Source organism: Ovis canadensis, chromosome 22, assembly GCF_042477335.2.
Source record: "Ovis canadensis isolate MfBH-ARS-UI-01 breed Bighorn chromosome 22, ARS-UI_OviCan_v2, whole genome shotgun sequence".
Classification (NCBI taxonomy): domain Eukaryota; kingdom Metazoa; phylum Chordata; class Mammalia; order Artiodactyla; family Bovidae; genus Ovis; species Ovis canadensis.
Window position 1 is genome coordinate 363,135 of NC_091266.1, and position 21,077 is coordinate 384,211.

Sequence of the window (21,077 nt, forward strand, 5' to 3'; positions counted from 1 at the left end):
TGGCCGCCCAGGCTCAGCGCCGCACGGAGTGCACCAGGCTGCCAGGGCCCCTGGCTGGGGTCTGCAGCCCCGCACACCCGGAGGCTGACTCCCTGGGCGCCCAGCAGCTGCCTCACACACGTAGCTTCCCTAGCGCTCTCCTCCCCAGCAGAGACGTGTGCAGCTGGTTGGGGCCTGCCCCTGCGTGCCTGGGCTCCCGCCCACAGCCACAGCTCAGGGCAAGCAGCCCCTGAGCCAAGACCTGCAGGAGGCGCAGAGCGCCCCCACCTGGAAGCCGAGTGAACAGCTGGCGGGGAGGCGAGCCTCCTCGAGGGAAGAAGAGGCAGCCCAGCCTCGTTTGGCTCAAGCCCTACTTGGCTGGAGCCGAGTGCGCCTCCAGGACGGCAGAGCTCCAGGTCTGCTGAGAGGCCCGTTCTGGCAGAGTTGCTGGAGCGAGGCTGCTCTGCCCTGGGCGAGCGTTGCCCAGACTTGCCTCGCTGCTAGGCTTCCTGCCCAGGAAGGAGCAGGCTGGGCGAGGCTGGGAGACGCCACTGGCGCCTTCCTGGCCTCAGCTCCGCTCCTGCCTTGCCTTTGCACCTAGGCCCCAGGCGTCCTTGGGGAGGGCTTAGGGGCCGGTGGCTTGCACACTGCCAAGGGCTCCAGCAGGAAGAGCTCTGTGCGAGGGAAGGGAAGGGCCAGTGCAGGGCTCCTCCAGCGGTTGCTTGGCCGCCCAGGCTCAGCGCCGCACGGAGTGCACCAGGCTCCCAGGGCCCCTGGCTGGGCTCTGCAGCCCCGCACACCCGGAGGCTGACTCCCTGGGCGCCCAGCAGCTGCCTCACACACGTAGCTTCCCTAGCGCTCTCCTCCCCATCAGAGACGTGTGCAGCTGGTTGGGGCCTGCCCCTGCGTGCCTGGGCTCCCGCCCACAGCCCCAGCTCAGGGCAAGCAGCCCCTGAGCCAAGACCTGCAGGAGGCGCAGAGCGCCCCCACCTGGAAGCCGAGTGAACAGCTGGCGGGGAGGCGAGCCTCCTCGAGGGAAGAAGAGGCAGCCCAGCCTCGTTTGGCTCAAGCCCTACTTGGCTGGAGCCGAGTGCGCCTCCAGGACGGCACAGCGCCAGCTCTGCTCAGAGGCCCGTTCTGGCAGAGTTGCTGGCGCGAGGCTGCTCTGCCCTGGGCGAGCCTTGCCCAGACTTGCCTCGCTGCTAGGCTTCCTGCCCAGGAAGGAGCAGGCTGCGCGAGGCTGGGAGACGCCACTGGCGCCTTCCTGGCCTCAGCTCCGCTCCTGCCTTGCCTTTGCACCTAGGCCCCAGGCGTCCTTGGGGAGGGCTTAGGGGCCGGTGGCTTGCACACTGCCAAGGGCTCCAGCAGGAAGAGCTCTGTGCGAGGGAAGGGAAGTGCCAGTGCAGGGCTCCTCCAGCGGTTGCTTGGCCGCCCAGGCTCAGCGCCGCACGGAGTGCACCAGGCTCCCAGGGCCCCTGGCTGGGGTCTGCAGCCCCGCACACCCGGAGGCTGACTCCCTGGGCGCCCAGCAGCTGCCTCACACACGTAGCTTCCCTAGCGCTCTCCTCCCCAGCAGAGACGTGTGCAGCTGGTTGGGGCCTGCCCCTGCGTGCCTGGGCTCCCGCCCACAGCCCCAGCTCAGGGCAAGCAGCCCCTGAGCCAAGACCTGCAGGAGGCGCAGAGCGCCCCCACCTGGAAGCCGAGTGAACAGCTGGCGGGGAGGCGAGCCTCCTCGAGGGAAGAAGAGGCAGCCCAGCCTCGTTTGGCTCAAGCCCTACTTGGCTGGAGCCGAGTGCGCCTCCAGGACGGCAGAGCTCCAGCTCTGCTGAGAGGCCGTTCTGGCAGAGTTGCTGGCGCGAGGCTGCTCTGCCCTGGGCGAGCCTTGCCCAGACTTGCCTCGCTGCTAGGCTTCCTGCCCAGGAAGGAGCAGGCTGGGCGAGGCTGGGAGACGCCACTGGCGCCTTCCTGGCCTCAGCTCCGCTCCTGCCTTGCCTTTGCACCTAGGACCCAGGCGTCCTTGGGGAGGGCTTAGGGGCCGGTGGCTTGCACACTGCCAAGGGCTCCAGCAGGACGAGCTCTGTGCGAGGGACGGGAAGGGCTAGTGCAGGGCTCCTCCAGCGGTTGCTTGGCCGCCCAGGCTCAGCGCCGCACGGAGTGCACCAGGCTCCCAGGGCCCCTGGCTGGGCTCTGCAGCCCCGCACACCCGGAGGCTGACTCCCTGGGCGCCCAGCAGCTGCCTCACACACGTAGCTTCCCTAGCGCTCTCCTCCCCAGCAGAGACGTGTGCAGCTGGTTGGGGCCTGCCCCTGCGTGCCTGGGCTCCCGCCCACAGCCCCAGCTCAGGGCAAGCAGCCCCTGAGCCAAGACCTGCAGGAGGCCCAGAGCGCCCCCACCTGGAAGCCGAGTGAACAGCTGGCGGGGAGGCGAGCCTCCTCGAGGGAAGAAGAGGCAGCCCAGCCTCGTTTGGCTCAAGCCCTACTTGGCTGGAGCCGAGTGCGCCTCCAGGACGGCACAGCGCCAGCTCTGCTCAGAGGCCCGTTCTGGCAGAGTTGCTGGCGCGAGGCTGCTCTGCCCTGGGCGAGCCTTGCCCAGACTTGCCTCGCTGCTAGGCTTCCTGCCCAGGAAGGAGCAGGCTGCGCGAGGCTGGGAGACGCCACTGGCGCCTTCCTGGCCTCAGCTCCGCTCCTGCCTTGCCTTTGCACCTAGGCCCCAGGCGTCCTTGGGGAGGGCTTAGGGGCCGGTGGCTTGCACACTGCCAAGGGCTCCAGCAGGAAGAGCTCTGTGCGAGGGAAGGGAAGTGCCAGTGCAGGGCTCCTCCAGCGGTTGCTTGGCCGCCCAGGCTCAGCGCCGCACGGAGTGCACCAGGCTCCCAGGGCCCCTGGCTGGGGTCTGCAGTCCCGCACACCCGGAGGCTGACTCCCTGGGCGCCCAGCAGCTGCCTCACACACGTAGCTTCCCTAGCGCTCTCCTCCCCAGCAGAGACGTGTGCAGCTGGTTGGGGCCTGCCCCTGCGTGCCTGGGCTCCCGCCCACAGCCCCAGCTCAGGGCAAGCAGCCCCTGAGCCAAGACCTGCAGGAGGCGCAGAGCGCCCCCACCTGGAAGCCGAGTGAACAGCTGGCGGGGAGGCGAGCCTCCTCGAGGGAAGAAGAGGCAGCCCAGCCTCGTTTGGCTCAAGCCCTACTTGGCTGGAGCCGAGTGCGCCTCCAGGACGGCAGAGCTCCAGCTCTGCTGAGAGGCCCGTTCTGGCAGAGTTGCTGGCGCGAGGCTGCTCTGCCCTGGGCGAGCCTTGCCCAGACTTGCCTCGCTGCTAGGCTTCCTGCCCAGGAAGGAGCAGGCTGCGCGAGGCTGGGAGACGCCACTGGCGCCTTCCTGGCCTCAGCTCCGCTCCTGCCTTGCCTTTGCACCTAGGCCCCAGGCGTCCTTGGGGAGGGCTTAGGGGCCGGTGGCTTGCACACTGCCAAGGGCTCCAGCAGGAAGAGCTCTGTGCGAGGGAAGGGAAGGGCCAGTGCAGGGCTCCTCCAGCGGTTGCTTGGCCGCCCAGGCTCAGCGCCGCACGGAGTGCACCAGGCTGCCAGGGCCCCTGGCTGGGGTCTGCAGCCCCGCACACCCGGAGGCTGACTCCCTGGGCGCCCAGCAGCTGCCTCACACACGTAGCTTCCCTAGCGCTCTCCTCCCCAGCAGAGACGTGTGCAGCTGGTTGGGGCCTGCCCCTGCGTGCCTGGGCTCCCGCCCACAGCCCCAGCTCAGGGCAAGCAGCCCCTGAGCCAAGACCTGCAGGAGGCGCAGAGCGCCCCCACCTGGAAGCCGAGTGAACAGCTGGCGGGGTGGCGAGCCTCCTCGAGGGAAGAAGAGGCAGCCCAGCCTCGTTTGGCTCAAGCCCTACTTGGCTGGAGCCGTGTGCGCCTCCAGGACGGCAGAGCTCCAGCTCTGCTCAGAGGCCCGTTCTGGCAGAGTTGCTGGCGCGAGGCTGCTCTGCCCTGGGCGAGCCTTGCCCAGACTTGCCTCGCTGCTAGGCTTCCTGCCCAGGAAGGAGCAGGCTGCGCGAGGCTGGGAGACGCCACTGGCGCCTTCCTGGCCTCAGCTCCGCTCCTGCCTTGCCTTTGCACCTAGGCCCCATGCGTCCTTGGGGAGGGCTTAGGGGCCGGTGGCTTGCACACTGCCAAGGGCTCCAGCAGGAAGAGCTCTGTGCGAGGGAAGGGAAGGGCCAGTGCAGGGCTCCTCCAGCGGTTGCTTGGCCGCCCAGACTCAGCGCCGCACGGAGTGCACCAGGCTCCCAGGGCCCCTGGCTGGGGTCTGCAGCCCCGCACACCCGGAGGCTGACTCCCTGGGCGCCCAGCAGCTGCCTCACACACGTAGCTTCCCTAGCGCTCTCGTCCCCAGCAGAGACGTGTGCAGCTGGTTGGGGCCTGCCCCTGCGTGCCTGGGCTCCCACCCACAGCCCCAGCTCAGGGCAAGCAGCCCCTGAGCCAAGACCTGCAGGAGGCGCAGAGCGCCCCCACCTGGAAGCCGAGTGAACAGCTGGCGGGGAGGCGAGCCTCCTCGAGGGAAGAAGAGGCAGCCCAGCCTCGTTTGGCTCAAGCCCTACTTGGCTGGAGCCGAGTGCGCCTCCAGGACGGCAGAGCTCCAGGTCTGCTGAGAGGCCCGTTCTGGCAGAGTTGCTGGAGCGAGGCTGCTCTGCCCTGGGCGAGCCTTGCCCAGACTTGCCTCGCTGCTAGGCTTCCTGCCCAGGAAGGAGCAGGCTGGGCGAGGCTGGGAGACGCCACTGGCGCCTTCCTGGCCTCAGCTCCGCTCCTGCCTTGCCTTTGCACCTAGGCCCCAGGCGTCCTTGGGGAGGGCTTAGGGGCCGGTGGCTTCCACACTGCCAAGGGCTCCAGCAGGAAGAGCTCTGTGCGAGGGAAGGGAAGGGCCAGTGCAGGGCTCCTCCAGCGGTTGCTTGGCCGCCCAGGCTCAGCGCCGCACGGAGTGCACCAGGCTCCCAGGGCCCCTGGCTGGGGTCTGCAGCCCCGCACACCCGGAGGCTGACTCCCTGGGCGCCCAGCAGCTGCCTCACACACGTAGCTTCCCTAGCGCTCTCCTCCCCAGCAGAGACGTGTGCAGCTGGTTGGGGCCTGCCCCTGCGTGCCTGGGCTCCCGCCCACAGCCCCAGCTCAGGGCAAGCAGCCCCTGAGCCAAGACCTGCAGGAGGCGCAGAGCGCCCCCACCTGGAAGCCGAGTGAACAGCTGGCGGGGAGGCGAGCCTCCTCGAGGGAAGAAGAGGCAGCCCAGCCTCGTTTGGCTCAAGCCCTACATGGCTGGAGCCGAGTGCGCCTCCAGGACGGCACAGCGCCAGCTCTGCTCAGAGGCCCGTTCTGGCAGAGTTGCTGGCGCGAGGCTGCTCTGCCCTGGGCGAGCCTTGCCCAGACTTGCCTCGCTGCTAGGCTTCCTGCCCAGGAAGGAGCAGGCTGCGCGAGGCTGGGAGACGCCACTGGCGCCTTCCTGGCCTCAGCTCCGCTCCTGCCTTGCCTTTGCACCTAGGCCCCAGGCGTCCTTGGGGAGGGCTTAGGGGCCGGTGGCTTGCACACTGCCAAGGGCTCCAGCAGGAAGAGCTCTGTGCGAGGGAAGGGAAGGGCCAGTGCAGGGCTCCTCCAGCGGTTGCTTGGCCGCCCAGGCTCAGCGCCGCACGGAGTGCACCAGGCTCCCAGGGCCCCTGGCTGGGGTCTGCAGCCCCGCACACCCGGAGGCTGACTCCCTGGGCGCCCAGCAGCTGCCTCACACACGTAGCTTCCCTAGCGCTCTCCTCCCCAGCAGAGACGTGTGCAGCTGGTTGGGGCCTGCCCCTGCGTGCCTGGGCTCCCGCCCACAGCCCCAGCTCAGGGCAAGCAGCCCCTGAGCCAAGACCTGCAGGAGGCGCAGAGCGCCCCCACCTGGAAGCCGAGTGAACAGCTGGCGGGGAGGCGAGCCTCCTCGAGGGAAGAAGAGGCAGCCCAGCCTCGTTTGGCTCAAGCCCTACTTGGCTGGAGCCGAGTGCGCCTCCAGGACGGCAGAGCTCCAGCTCTGCTCAGAGGCCCGTTCTGGCAGAGTTGCTGGCGCGAGGCTGCTCTGCCCTGGGCGAGCCTTGCCCAGACTTGCCTCGCTGCTAGGCTTCCTGCCCAGGAAGGAGCAGGCTGCGCGAGGCTGGGAGACGCCACTGGCGCCTTCCTGGCCTCAGCTCCGCTCCTGCCTTGCCTTTGCACCTAGGCCCCAGGCGTCCTTGGGGAGGGCTTAGGGGCCGGTGGCTTGCACACTGCCAAGGGCTCCAGCAGGAAGAGCTCTGTGCGAGGGAAGGGAAGGGCCAGTGCAGGGCTCCTCCAGCGGTTGCTTGGCCGCCCAGGCTCAGCGCCGCACGGAGTGCACCAGGCTGCCAGGGCCCCTGGCTGGGGTCTGCAGCCCCGCACACCCGGAGGCTGACTCCCTGGGCGCCCAGCAGCTGCCTCACACACGTAGCTTCCCTAGCGCTCTCCTCCCCAGCAGAGACGTGTGCAGCTGGTTGGGGCCTGCCCCTGCGTGCCTGGGCTCCCGCCCACAGCCCCAGCTCAGGGCAAGCAGCCCCTGAGCCAAGACCTGCAGGAGGCGCAGAGCGCCCCCACCTGGAAGCCGAGTGAACAGCTGGCGGGGTGGCGAGCCTCCTCGAGGGAAGAAGAGGCAGCCCAGCCTCGTTTGGCTCAAGCCCTACTTGGCTGGAGCCGTGTGCGCCTCCAGGACGGCAGAGCTCCAGCTCTGCTCAGAGGCCCGTTCTGGCAGAGTTGCTGGCGCGAGGCTGCTCTGCCCTGGGCGAGCCTTGCCCAGACTTGCCTCGCTGCTAGGCTTCCTGCCCAGGAAGGAGCAGGCTGCGCGAGGCTGGGAGACGCCACTGGCGCCTTCCTGGCCTCAGCTCCGCTCCTGCCTTGCCTTTGCACCTAGGCCCCATGCGTCCTTGGGGAGGGCTTAGGGGCCGGTGGCTTGCACACTGCCAAGGGCTCCAGCAGGAAGAGCTCTGTGCGAGGGAAGGGAAGGGCCAGTGCAGGGCTCCTCCAGCGGTTGCTTGGCCGCCCAGACTCAGCGCCTCACGGAGTGCACCAGGCTCCCAGGGCCCCTGGCTGGGGTCTGCAGCCCCGCACACCCGGAGGCTGACTCCCTGGGCGCCCAGCAGCTGCCTCACACACGTAGCTTCCCTAGCGCTCTCGTCCCCAGCAGAGACGTGTGCAGCTGGTTGGGGCCTGCCCCTGCGTGCCTGGGCTCCCACCCACAGCCCCAGCTCAGGGCAAGCAGCCCCTGAGCCAAGACCTGCAGGAGGCGCAGAGCGCCCCCACCTGGAAGCCGAGTGAACAGCTGGCGGGGAGGCGAGCCTCCTCGAGGGAAGAAGAGGCAGCCCAGCCTCGTTTGGCTCAAGCCCTACTTGGCTGGAGCCGAGTGCGCCTCCAGGACGGCAGAGCTCCAGGTCTGCTGAGAGGCCCGTTCTGGCAGAGTTGCTGGAGCGAGGCTGCTCTGCCCTGGGCGAGCCTTGCCCAGACTTGCCTCGCTGCTAGGCTTCCTGCCCAGGAAGGAGCAGGCTGGGCGAGGCTGGGAGACGCCACTGGCGCCTTCCTGGCCTCAGCTCTGCTCCTGCCTTGCCTTTGCACCTAGGCCCCAGGCGTCCTTGGGGAGGGCTTAGGGGCCGGTGGCTTGCACACTGCCAAGGGCTCCAGCAGGAAGAGCTCTGTGCGAGGGAAGGGAAGGGCCAGTGCAGGGCTCCTCCAGCGGTTGCTTGGCCGCCCAGGCTCAGCGCCGCACGGAGTGCACCAGGCTCCCAGGGCCCCTGGCTGGGGTCTGCAGCCCCGCACACCCGGAGGCTGACTCCCTGGGCGCCCAGCAGCTGCCTCACACACGTAGCTTCCCTAGCGCTCTCCTCCCCAGCAGAGACGTGTGCAGCTGGTTGGGGCCTGCCCCTGCGTGCCTGGGCTCCCGCCCACAGCCCCAGCTCAGGGCAAGCAGCCCCTGAGCCAAGACCTGCAGGAGGCGCAGAGCGCCCCCACCTGGAAGCCGAGTGAACAGCTGGCGGGGAGGCGAGCCTCCTCGAGGGAAGAAGAGGCAGCCCAGCCTCGTTTGGCTCAAGCCCTACTTGGCTGGAGCCGAGTGCGCCTCCAGGACGGCACAGCACCAGCTCTGCTCAGAGGCCCGTTCTGGCAGAGTTGCTGGCGCGAGGCTGCTCTGCCCTGGGCGAGCCTTGCCCAGACTTGCCTCGCTGCTAGGCTTCCTGCCCAGGAAGGAGCAGGCTGGGCGAGGCTGGGAGACGCCACTGGCGCCTTCCTGGCCTCAGCTCCGCTCCTGCCTTGCCTTTGCACCTAGGCCCCAGGCGTCCTTGGGGAGGGCTTAGGGGCCGGTGGCTTGCACACTGCCAAGGGCTCCAGCAGGAAGAGCTCTGTGCGAGGGAAGGGAAGTGCCAGTGCAGGGCTCCTCCAGCGGTTGCTTGGCCGCCCAGGCTCAGCGCCGCACGGAGTGCACCAGGCTCCCAGGGCCCCTGGCTGGGGTCTGCAGCCCCGCACACCCGGAGGCTGACTCCCTGGGCGCCCAGCTGCTGCCTCACACACGTAGCTTCCCTAGCGCTCTCCTCCCCAGCAGAGACGTGTGCAGCTGGTTGGGGCCTGCCCCTGCGTGCCTGGGCTCCCGCCCACAGCCACAGCTCAGGGCAAGCAGCCCCTGAGCCAAGACCTGCAGGAGGCGCAGAGCGCCCCCACCTGGAAGCCGAGTGAACAGCTGGCGGGGAGGCGAGCCTCCTCGAGGGAAGAAGAGGCAGCCCAGCCTCGTTTGGCTCAAGCCCTACTTGGCTGGAGCCGAGTGCGCCTCCAGGACGGCAGAGCTCCAGCTCTGCTGAGAGGCCCGTTCTGGCAGAGTTGCTGGCGCGAGGCTGCTCTGCCCTGGGCGAGCCTTGCCCAGACTTGCCTCGCTGCTAGGCTTCCTGCCCAGGAAGGAGCAGGCTGCGCGAGGCTGGGAGACGCCACTGGCGCCTTCCTGGCCTCAGCTCCGCTCCTGCCTTGCCTTTGCACCTAGGCCCCAGGCGTCCTTGGGGAGGGCTTAGGGGCCGGTGGCTTGCACACTGCCAAGGGCTCCAGCAGGAAGAGCTCTGTGCGAGGGAAGGGAAGGGCCAGTGCAGGGCTCCTCCAGCGGTTGCTTGGCCGCCCAGGCTCAGCGCCGCACGGAGTGCACCAGGCTGCCAGGGCCCCTGGCTGGGGTCTGCAGCCCCGCACACCCGGAGGCTGACTCCCTGGGCGCCCAGCAGCTGCCTCACACACGTAGCTTCCCTAGCGCTCTCCTCCCCAGCAGAGACGTGTGCAGCTGGTTGGGGCCTGCCCCTGCGTGCCTGGGCTCCCGCCCACAGCCCCAGCTCAGGGCAAGCAGCCCCTGAGCCAAGACCTGCAGGAGGCGCAGAGCGCCCCCACCTGGAAGCCGAGTGAACAGCTGGCGGGGTGGCGAGCCTCCTCGAGGGAAGAAGAGGCAGCCCAGCCTCGTTTGGCTCAAGCCCTACTTGGCTGGAGCCGTGTGCGCCTCCAGGACGGCAGAGCTCCAGCTCTGCTCAGAGGCCCGTTCTGGCAGAGTTGCTGGCGCGAGGCTGCTCTGCCCTGGGCGAGCCTTGCCCAGACTTGCCTCGCTGCTAGGCTTCCTGCCCAGGAAGGAGCAGGCTGCGCGAGGCTGGGAGACGCCACTGGCGCCTTCCTGGCCTCAGCTCCGCTCCTGCCTTGCCTTTGCACCGAGGCCCCATGCGTCCTTGGGGAGGGCTTAGGGGCCGGTGGCTTGCACACTGCCAAGGGCTCCAGCAGGAAGAGCTCTGTGCGAGGGAAGGGAAGGGCCAGTGCAGGGCTCCTCCAGCGGTTGCTTGGCCGCCCAGACTCAGCGCCGCACGGAGTGCACCAGGCTCCCAGGGCCCCTGGCTGGGGTCTGCAGCCCCGCACACCCGGAGGCTGACTCCCTGGGCGCCCAGCAGCTGCCTCACACACGTAGCTTCCCTAGCGCTCTCCTCCCCAGCAGAGACGTGTGCAGCTGGTTGGGGCCTGCCCCTGCGTGCCTGGGCTCCCACCCACAGCCCCAGCTCAGGGCAAGCAGCCCCTGAGCCAAGACCTGCAGGAGGCGCAGAGCGCCCCCACCTGGAAGCCGAGTGAACAGCTGGCAGGGAGGCGAGCCTCCTCGAGTGAAGAAGAGGCAGCCCAGCCTCGTTTGGCTCAAGCCCTACTTGGCTGGAGCCGAGTAAGCCTCCAGGACGGCAGAGCTCCAGCTCTGCTGAGAGGCCCGTTCTGGCAGAGTTGCTGGCGCGAGGCTGCTCTGCCCTGGGCGAGCCTTGCCCAGACTTGCCTCGCTGCTAGGCTTCCTGCCCAGGAAGGAGCAGGCTGCGCGAGGCTGGGAGACGCCACTGGCGCCTTCCTGGCCTCAGCTCCGCTCCTGCCTTGCCTTTGCACCTAGGCCCCAGGCGTCCTTGGGGAGGGCTTAGGGGCCGGTGGCTTGCACACTGCCAAGGGCTCCAGCAGGAAGAGCTCTGTGCGAGGGAAGGGAAGGGCCAGTGCAGGGCTCCTCCAGCGGTTGCTTGGCCGCCCAGACTCAGCGCCGCACGGAGTGCACCAGGCTCCCAGGGCCCCTGGCTGGGGTCTGCAGCCCCGCACACCCGGAGGCTGACTCCCTGGGCGCCCAGCAGCTGCCTCACACACGTAGCTTCCCTAGCGCTCTCCTCCCCAGCAGAGACGTGTGCAGCTGGTTGGGGCCTGCCCCTGCGTGCCTGGGCTCCCACCCACAGCCCCAGCTCAGGGCAAGCAGCCCCTGAGCCAAGACCTGCAGGAGGCGCAGAGCGCCCCCACCTGGAAGCCGAGTGAACAGCTGGCAGGGAGGCGAGCCTCCTCGAGTGAAGAAGAGGCAGCCCAGCCTCGTTTGGCTCAAGCCCTACTTGGCTGGAGCCGAGTAAGCCTCCAGGACGGCAGAGCTCCAGCTCTGCTGAGAGGCCCGTTCTGGCAGAGTTGCTGGCGCGAGGCTGCTCTGCCCTGGGCGAGCCTTGCCCAGACTTGCCTCGCTGCTAGGCTTCCTGCCCAGGAAGGAGCAGGCTGCGCGAGGCTGGGAGACGCCACTGGCGCCTTCCTGGCCTCAGCTCCGCTCCTGCCTTGCCTTTGCACCTAGGCCCCAGGCGTCCTTGGGGAGGGCTTAGGGGCCGGTGGCTTGCACACTGCCAAGGGCTCCAGCAGGAAGAGCTCTGTGCGAGGGAAGGGAAGGGCCAGTGCAGGGCTCCTCCAGCGGTTGCTTGGCCGCCCAGGCTCAGCGCCGCACGGAGTGCACCAGGCTCCCAGGGCCCCTGGCTGGGGTCTGCAGCCCCGCACAGCCGGAGGCTGACTCCCTGGGCGCCCAGCAGCTGCCTCACACACGTAGCTTCCCTAGCGCTCTCCTCCCCAGCAGAGACGTGTGCAGCTGGTTGGGGCCTGCCCCTGCGTGCCTGGGCTCCCGCCCACAGCCACAGCTCAGGGCAAGCAGCCCCTGAGCCAAGACCTGCAGGAGGCGCAGAGCGCCCCCACCTGGAAGCCGAGTGAACAGCTGGCGGGGAGGCGAGCCTCCTCGAGGGAAGAAGAGGCAGCCCAGCCTCGTTTGGCTCAAGCCCTACTTGGCTGGAGCCGAGTGCGCCTCCAGGGCGGCAGAGCTCCAGCTCTGCTGAGAGGCCCGTTCTGGCAGAGTTGCTGGCGCGAGGCTGCTCTGCCCTGGGCGAGCCTTGCCCAGACTTGCCTCGCTGCTAGGCTTCCTGCCCAGGAAGGAGCAGGCTGCGCGAGGCTGGGAGACGCCACTGGCGCCTTCCTGGCCTCAGCTCCGCTCCTGCCTTGCCTTTGCACCTAGGCCCCAGGCGTCCTTGGGGAGGGCTTAGGGGCCGGTGGCTTGCACACTGCCAAGGGCTCCAGCAGGAAGAGCTCTGTGCGAGGGAAGGGAAGGGCCAGTGCAGGGCTCCTCCAGCGGTTGCTTGGCCGCCCAGGCTCAGCGCCGCACGGAGTGCACCAGGCTGCCAGGGCCCCTGGCTGGGGTCTGCAGCCCCGCACACCCGGAGGCTGACTCCCTGGGCGCCCAGCAGCTGCCTCACACACGTAGCTTCCCTAGCGCTCTCCTCCCCAGCAGAGACGTGTGCAGCTGGTTGGGGCCTGCCCCTGCGTGCCTGGGCTCCCGCCCACAGCCCCAGCTCAGGGCAAGCAGCCCCTGAGCCAAGACCTGCAGGAGGCGCAGAGCGCCCCCACCTGGAAGCCGAGTGAACAGCTGGCGGGGTGGCGAGCCTCCTCGAGGGAAGAAGAGGCAGCCCAGCCTCGTTTGGCTCAAGCCCTACTTGGCTGGAGCCGTGTGCGCCTCCAGGACGGCAGAGCTCCAGCTCTGCTCAGAGGCCCGTTCTGGCAGAGTTGCTGGCGCGAGGCTGCTCTGCCCTGGGCGAGCCTTGCCCAGACTTGCCTCGCTGCTAGGCTTCCTGCCCAGGAAGGAGCAGGCTGCGCGAGGCTGGGAGACGCCACTGGCGCCTTCCTGGCCTCAGCTCCGCTCCTGCCTTGCCTTTGCACCTAGGCCCCATGCGTCCTTGGGGAGGGCTTAGGGGCCGGTGGCTTGCACACTGCCAAGGGCTCCAGCAGGAAGAGCTCTGTGCGAGGGAAGGGAAGGGCCAGTGCAGGGCTCCTCCAGCGGTTGCTTGGCCGCCCAGACTCAGCGCCGCACGGAGTGCACCAGGCTCCCAGGGCCCCTGGCTGGGGTCTGCAGCCCCGCACACCCGGAGGCTGACTCCCTGGGCGCCCAGCAGCTGCCTCACACACGTAGCTTCCCTAGCGCTCTCGTCCCCAGCAGAGACGTGTGCAGCTGGTTGGGGCCTGCCCCTGCGTGCCTGGGCTCCCACCCACAGCCCCAGGTCAGGGCAAGCAGCCCCTGAGCCAAGACCTGCAGGAGGCGCAGAGCGCCCCCACCTGGAAGCCGAGTGAACAGCTGGCGGGGAGGCGAGCCTCCTCGAGGGAAGAAGAGGCAGCCCAGCCTCGTTTGGCTCAAGCCCTACTTGGCTGGAGCCGAGTGCGCCTCCAGGACGGCAGAGCTCCAGGTCTGCTGAGAGGCCCGTTCTGGCAGAGTTGCTGGAGCGAGGCTGCTCTGCCCTGGGCGAGCCTTGCCCAGACTTGCCTCGCTGCTAGGCTTCCTGCCCAGGAAGGAGCAGGCTGGGCGAGGCTGGGAGACGCCACTGGCGCCTTCCTGGCCTCAGCTCTGCTCCTGCCTTGCCTTTGCACCTAGGCCCCAGGCGTCCTTGGGGAGGGCTTAGGGGCCGGTGGCTTGCACACTGCCAAGGGCTCCAGCAGGAAGAGCTCTGTGCGAGGGAAGGGAAGGGCCAGTGCAGGGCTCCTCAAGCGGTTGCTTGGCCGCCCAGGCTCAGCGCCGCACGGAGTGCACCAGGCTCCCAGGGCCCCTGGCTGGGGTCTGCAGCCCCGCACACCCGGAGGCTGACTCCCTGGGCGCCCAGCAGCTGCCTCACACACGTAGCTTCCCTAGCGCTCTCCTCCCCAGCAGAGACGTGTGCAGCTGGTTGGGGCCTGCCCCTGCGTGCCTGGGCTCCCGCCCACAGCCCCAGCTCAGGGCAAGCAGCCCCTGAGCCAAGACCTGCAGGAGGCGCAGAGCGCCACCACCTGGAAGCCGAGTGAACAGCTGGCGGGGAGGCGAGCCTCCTCGAGGGAAGAAGAGGCAGCCCAGCCTCGTTTGGCTCAAGCCCTACTTGGCTGGAGCCGAGTGCGCCTCCAGGACGGCACAGCGCCAGCTCTGCTCAGAGGCCCGTTCTGGCAGAGTTGCTGGCGCGAGGCTGCTCTGCCCTGGGCGAGCCTTGCCCAGACTTGCCTCGCTGCTAGGCTTCCTGCCCAGGAAGGAGCAGGCTGCGCGAGGCTGGGAGACGCCACTGGCGCCTTCCTGGCCTCAGCTCCGCTCCTGCCTTGCCTTTGCACCTAGGCCCCAGGCGTCCTTGGGGAGGGCTTAGGGGCCGGTGGCTTGCACACTGCCAAGGGCTCCAGCAGGAAGAGCTCTGTGCGAGGGAAGGGAAGTGCCAGTGCAGGGCTCCTCCAGCGGTTGCTTGGCCGCCCAGGCTCAGCGCCGCACGGAGTGCACCAGGCTCCCAGGGCCCCTGGCTGGGGTCTGCAGCCCCGCACACCCGGAGGCTGACTCCCTGGGCGCCCAGCTGCTGCCTCACACACGTAGCTTCCCTAGCGCTCTCCTCCCCAGCAGAGACGTGTGCAGCTGGTTGGGGCCTGCCCCTGCGTGCCTGGGCTCCCGCCCACAGCCCCAGCTCAGGGCAAGCAGCCCCTGAGCCAAGACCTGCAGGAGGCGCAGAGCGCCCCCACCTGGAAGCCGAGTGAACAGCTGGCGGGGAGGCGAGCCTCCTCGAGGGAAGAAGAGGCAGCCCAGCCTCGTTTGGCTCAAGCCCTACTTGGCTGGAGCCGTGTGCGCCTCCAGGACGGCAGAGCTCCAGCTCTGCTCAGAGGCCCGTTCTGGCAGAGTGGCTGGCGCGAGGCTGCTCTGCCCTGGGCGAGCCTTGCCCAGACTTGCCTCGCTGCTAGGCTTCCTGCCCAGGAAGGAGCAGGCTGCGCGAGGCTGGGAGACGCCACTGGCGCCTTCCTGGCCTCAGCTCCGTTCCTGCCTTGCCTTTGCACCTAGGCCCCAGGCGTCCTTGGGGAGGGCTTAGGGGCCGGTGGCTTGCACACTGCCAAGGGCTCCAGCAGGAAGAGCTCTGTGCGAGGGAAGGGAAGGGCCAGTGCAGGGCTCCTCCAGCGGTTGCTTGGCCGCCCAGGCTCAGCGCCGCACGGAGTGCACCAGGCTCCCAGGGCCCCTGGCTGGGGTCTGCAGCCCCGCACACCCGGAGGCTGACTCCCTGGGCGCCCAGCAGCTGCCTCACACACGTAGCTTCCCTAGCCCTCTCCTCCCCAGCAGAGACGTGTGCAGCTAGTTGGGGCCTGCCCCTGCGTGCCTGGGCTCCCGCCCACAGCCACAGCTCAGGGCAAGCAGCCCCTGAGCCAAGACCTGCAGGAGGCGCAGAGCGCCCCCACCTGGAAGCCGAGTGAACAGCTGGCGGGGAGGCGAGCCTCCTCGAGGGAAGAAGAGGCAGCCCAGCCTCGTTTGGCTCAAGCCCTACTTGGCTGGAGCCGAGTGCGCCTCCAGGACGGCAGAGCTCCAGCTCTGCTCAGAGGCCCGTTCTGGCAGAGTTGCTGGCGCGAGGCTGCTCTGCCCTGGGCGAGCCTTGCCCAGACTTGCCTCGCTGCTAGGCTTCCTGCCCAGGAAGGAGCAGGCTGGGCGAGGCTGGGAGACGCCACTGGCGCCTTCCTGGCCTCAGCTCCGCTCCTGCCTTGCCTTTGCACCTAGGCCCCAGGCGTCCTTGGGGAGGGCTTAGGGGCCGGTGGCTTGCACACTGCCAAGGGCTCCAGCAGGAAGAGCTCTGTGCGAGGGAAGGGAAGGGCCAGTGCAGGGCTCCTCCAGCGGTTGCTTGGCCGCCCAGGCTCAGCGCCGCACGGAGTGCACCAGGCTCCCAGGGCCCCTGGCTGGGGTCTGCAGCCCCGCACACCCGGAGGCTGACTCCCTGGGCGCCCAGCAGCTGCCTCACACACGTAGCTTCCCTAGCGCTCTCGTCCCCAGCAGAGACGTGTGCAGCTGGTTGGGGCCTGCCCCTGCGTGCCTGGGCTCCCGCCCACAGCCCCAGCTCAGGGCAAGCAGCCCCTGAGCCAAGACCTGCTGGAGGCGCAGAGCGCCCCCACCTGGAAGCCGAGTGAACAGCTGGCGGGGAGGCGAGCCTCCTCGAGGGAAGAAGAGGCAGCCCAGCCTCGTTTGGCTCAAGCCCTACTTGGCTGGAGCCGAGTGCGCCTCCAGGACGGCACAGCGCCAGCTCTGCTCAGAGGCCCGTTCTGGCAGAGTTGCTGGCGCGAGGCTGCTCTGCCTGGGCGAGCCTTGCCCAGACTTGCCTCGCTGCTAGGCTTCCTGCCCAGGAAGGAGCAGGCTGCGCGAGGCTGGGAGACGCCACTGGCGCCTTCCTGGCCTCAGCTCCGCTCCTGCCTTGCCTTTGCACCTAGGCCCCAGGCGTCCTTGGGGAGGGCTTAGGGGCCGGTGGCTTGCACACTGCCAAGGGCTCCAGCAGGAAGAGCTCTGTGCGAGGGAAGGGAAGTGCCAGTGCAGGGCTCCTCCAGCGGTTGCTTGGCCGCCCAGGCTCAGCGCCGCACGGAGTGCACCAGGCTCCCAGGGCCCCTGGCTGGGGTCTGCAGCCCCGCACACCCGGAGGCTGACTCCCTGGGCGCCCAGCAGCTGCCTCACACACGTAGCTTCCCTAGCGCTCTCCTCCCCAGCAGAGACGTGTGCAGCTGGTTGGGGCCTGCCCCTGCGTGCCTGGGCTCCCGCCCACAGCCCCAGCTCAGGGCAAGCAGCCCCTGAGCCAAGACCTGCAGGAGGCGCAGAGCGCCCCCACCTGGAAGCCGAGTGAACAGCTGGCGGGGAGGCGAGCCTCCTCGAGGGAAGAAGAGGCAGCCCAGCCTCGTTTGGCTCAAGCCCTACTTGGCTGGAGCCGAGTGCGCCTCCAGGACGGCACAGCTCCAGCTCTGCTCAGAGGCCCGATCTGGCAGAGTTGCTGGCGCGAGGCTGCTCTGCCTTGGGCGAGCCTTGCCCAGACTTGCCTCGCTGCTAGGCTTCCTGCCCAGGAAGGAGCACGCTGCGCGAGGCTGGGAGACGCCACTGGCGCCTTCTTGGCCTCAGCTCCGCTCCTGCCTTGCCTTTGCACCTAGGCCCCAGGCGTCCTTGGGGAGGGCTTAGGGGCCGGTGGCTTGCACACTGCCAAGGGCTCCAGCAGGAAGAGCTCTGTGCGAGGGAAGGGAAGGGCCAGTGCAGGGCTCCTCCAGCGGTTGCTTGGCCGCCCAGGCTCAGCGCCGCACGGAGTGCACCAGGCTCCCAGGGCCCCTGGCTGGGGTCTGCAGCCCCGCACACCCGGAGGCTGACTCCCTGGGCGCCCAGCAGCTGCCTCACACACGTAGCTTCCCTAGCGCTCTCGTCCCCAGCAGAGACGTGTGCAGCTGGTTGGGGCCTGCCCCTGCGTGCCTGGGCTCCCACCCACAGCCCCAGGTCAGGGCAAGCAGCCCCTGAGCCAAGACCTGCAGGAGGCGCAGAGCGCCCCCACCTGGAAGCCGAGTGAACAGCTGGCGGGGAGGCGAGCCTCCTCGAGGGAAGAAGAGGCAGCCCAGCCTCGTTTGGCTCAAGCCCTACTTGGCTGGAGCCGAGTGCGCCTCCAGGACGGCAGAGCTCCAGGTCTGCTGAGAGGCCCGTTCTGGCAGAGTTGCTGGAGCGAGGCTGCTCTGCCCTGGGCGAGCCTTGCCCAGACTTGCCTCGCTGCTAGGCTTCCTGCCCAGGAAGGAGCAGGCTGGGCGAGGCTGGGAGACGCCACTGGCGCCTTCCTGGCCTCAGCTCTGCTCCTGCCTTGCCTTTGCACCTAGGCCCCAGGCGTCCTTGGGGAGGGCTTAGGGGCCGGTGGCTTGCACACTGCCAAGGGCTCCAGCAGGAAGAGCTCTGTGCGAGGGAAGGGAAGGGCCAGTGCAGGGCTCCTCAAGCGGTTGCTTGGCCGCCCAGGCTCAGCGCCGCACGGAGTGCACCAGGCTCCCAGGGCCCCTGGCTGGGCTCTGCAGCCCCGCACACCCGGAGGCTGACTCCCTGGGCGCCCAGCAGCTGCCTCACACACGTAGCTTCCCTAGCGCTCTCCTCCCCAGCAGAGACGTGTGCAGCTGGTTGGGGCCTGCCCCTGCGTGCCTGGGCTCCCGCCCACAGCCCCAGCTCAGGGCAAGCAGCCCCTGAGCCAAGACCTGCAGGAGGCGCAGAGCGCCCCCACCTGGAAGCCGAGTGAACAGCTGGCGGGGAGGCGAGCCTCCTCGAGGGAAGAAGAGGCAGCCCAGCCTCGTTTGGCTCAAGCCCTACTTGGCTGGAGCCGAGTGCGCCTCCAGGACGGCACAGCGCCAGCTCTGCTCAGAGGCCCGTTCTGGCAGAGTTGCTGGCGCGAGGCTGCTCTGCCCTGGGCGAGCCTTGCCCAGACTTGCCTCGCTGCTAGGCTTCCTGCCCAGGAAGGAGCAGGCTGCGCGAGGCTGGGAGACGCCACTGGCGCCTTCCTGGCCTCAGCTCCGCTCCTGCCTTGCCTTTGCACCTAGGCCCCAGGCGTCCTTGGGGAGGGCTTAGGGGCCGGTGGCTTGCACACTGCCAAGGGCTCCAGCAGGAAGAGCTCTGTGCGAGGGAAGGGAAGTGCCAGTGCAGGGCTCCTCCAGCGGTTGCTTGGCCGCCCAGGCTCAGCGCCGCACGGAGTGCACCAGGCTCCCAGGGCCCCTGGCTGGGGTCTGCAGCCCCGCACACCCGGAGGCTGACTCCCTGGGCGCCCAGCTGCTGCCTCACACACGTAGCTTCCCTAGCGCTCTCCTCCCCAGCAGAGACGTGTGCAGCTGGTTGGGGCCTGCCCCTGCGTGCCTGGGCTCCCGCCCACAGCCCCAGCTCAGGGCAAGCAGCCCCTGAGCCAAGACCTGCAGGAGGCGCAGAGCGCCCCCACCTGGAAGCCGAGTGAACAGCTGGCGGGGAGGCGAGCCTCCTCGAGGGAAGAAGAGGCAGCCCAGCCTCGTTTGGCTCAAGCCCTACTTGGCTGGAGCCGAGTGCGCCTCCAGGACGGCAGAGCTCCAGCTCTGCTGAGAGGCCCGTTCTGGCAGAGTTGCTGGCGCGAGGCTGCTCTGCCCTGGGCGAGCCTTGCCCAGACTTGCCTCGCTGCTAGGCTTCCTGCCCAGGAAGGAGCAGGCTGCGCGAGGCTGGGAGACGCCACTGGCGCCTTCCTGGCCTCAGCTCCGCTCCTGCCTTGCCTTTGCACCTAGGCCCCAGGCGTCCTTGGGGAGGGCTTAGGGGCCGGTGGCTTGCACACTGCCAAGGGCTCCAGCAGGAAGAGCTCTGTGCGAGGGAAGGGAAGGGCCAGTGCAGGGCTCCTCCAGCGGTTGCTTGGCCGCCCAGGCTCAGCGCCGCACGGAGTGCACCAGGCTCCCAGGGCCCCTGGCTGGGGTCTGCAGCCCCGCACACCCGGAGGCTGACTCCCTGGGCGCCCAGCAGCTGCCTCACACACGTAGCTTCCCTAGCGCTCTCCTCCCCAGCAGAGACGTGTGCAGCTGGTTGGGGCCTGCCCCTGCGTGCCTGGGCTCCCGCCCACAGCCCCAGCTCAGGGCAAGCAGCCCCTGAGCCAAGACCTGCTGGAGGCGCAGAGCGCCCCCACCTGGAAGCCGAGTGAACAGCTGGCGGGGAGGCGAGCCTCCTCGAGGGAAGAAGAGGCAGCCCAGCCTCGTTTGGCTCAAGCCCTACTTGGCTGGAGCCGAGTGCGCCTCCAGGACGGCACAGCGCCAGCTCTGCTCAGAGGCCCGTTCTGGCAGAGTTGCTGGCGCGAGGCTGCTCTGCCTGGGCGAGCCTTGCCCAGACTTGCCTCGCTGCTAGGCTTCCTGCCCAGGAAGGAGCAGGCTGCGCGAGGCTGGGAGACGCCACTGGCGCCTTCCTGGCCTCAGCTCCGCTCCTGCCTTGCCTTTGCACCTAGGCCCCAGGCGTCCTTGGGGAGGGCTTAGGGGCCGGTGGCTTGCACACTGCCAAGGGCTCCAGCAGGAAGAGCTCTGTGCGAGGGAAGGGAAGTGCCAGTGCAGGGCTCCTCCAGCGGTTGCTTGGCCGCCCAGGCTCAGCGCCGCACGGAGTGCACCAGGCTCCCAGGGCCCCTGGCTGGGGTCTGCAGCCCCGCACACCCGGAGGCTGACTCCCTGGGCGCCCAGCAGCTGCCTCACACACGTAGCTTCCCTAGCGCTCTCCTCCCCAGCAGAGACGTGTGCAGCTGGTTGGGGCCTGCCCCTGCGTGCCTGGGCTCCCGCCCACAGCCCCAGCTCAGGGCAAGCAGCCCCTGAGCCAAGACCTGCAGGAGGCGCAGAGCGCCCCCACCTGGAAGCCGAGTGAACAGCTGGCGGGGAGGCGAGCCTCCTCGAGGGAAGAAGAGGCAGCCCAGCCTCGTTTGGCTCAAGCCCTACTTGGCTGGAGCCGAGTGCGCCTCCAGGACGGCACAGCTCCAGCTCTGCTCAGAGGCCCGATCTGGCAGAGTTGCTGGCGCGAGGCTGCTCTGCCTTGGGCGAGCCTTGCCCAGACTTGCCTCGCTGCTAGGCTTCCTGCCCAGGAAGGAGCACGCTGCGCGAGGCTGGGAGACGCCACTGGCGCCTTCCTGGCCTCAGCTCCGCTCCTGCCTTGCCTTTGCACCTAGGCCCCAGGCGTCCTTGGGGAGGGCTTAGGGGCCGGTGGCTTGCACACTGCCAAGGGCTCCAGCAGGAAGAGCTCTGTGCGAGGGAAGGGAAGGGCCAGTGCAGGGCTCCTCCAGCGGTTGCTTGGCCGCCCAGGCTCAGCGCCGCACGGAGTGCACCAGGCTCCCAGGGCCCCTGGCTGGGGTCTGCAGCCCCGCACACCCGGAGGCTGACTCCCTGGGCGCCCAGCAGCTGCCTCACACACGTAGCTTCCCTAGCGCTCTCCTCCCCAGCAGAGACGTGTGCAGCTGGTTGGGGCCTGCCCCTGCGTGCCTGGGCTCCCGCCCACAGCCCCAGCTCAGGGCAAGCAGCCCCTGAGCCAAGACCTGCAGGAGGCGCAGAGCGCCCCCACCTGGAAGCCGAGTGAACAGCTGGCGGGGAGGCGGGCCTCCTCGAGGGAAGAAGAGGCAGCCCAGCCTCGTTTGGCTCAAGCCCTACTTGGCTGGAGCCGAGTGCGCCTCCAGGACGGCAGAGCTCCAGCTCTGCTCAGAGGCCCGTTCTGGCAGAGTTGCTGGCGCGAGGCTGCTCTGCCCTGGGCGAGCCTTGCCCAGACTTGCCTCGCTGCTAGGCTTCCTGCCCAGGAAGGAGCAGGCTGCGCGAGGCTGGGAGACGCCACTGGCGCCTTCCTGGCCTCAGCTCCGCTCCTGCCTTGCCTTTGCACCTAGGCCCCAGGCGTCCTTGGGGAGGGCTTAGGGGCCGGTGGCTTGCACACTCCTAAGGGCTCCAGCAGGAAGAGCTCTGTGCGAGGGAAGGGAAGGGCCAGTGCAGGGCTCCTCCAGCGGTTGCTTGGCCGCCCAGGCTCAGCGC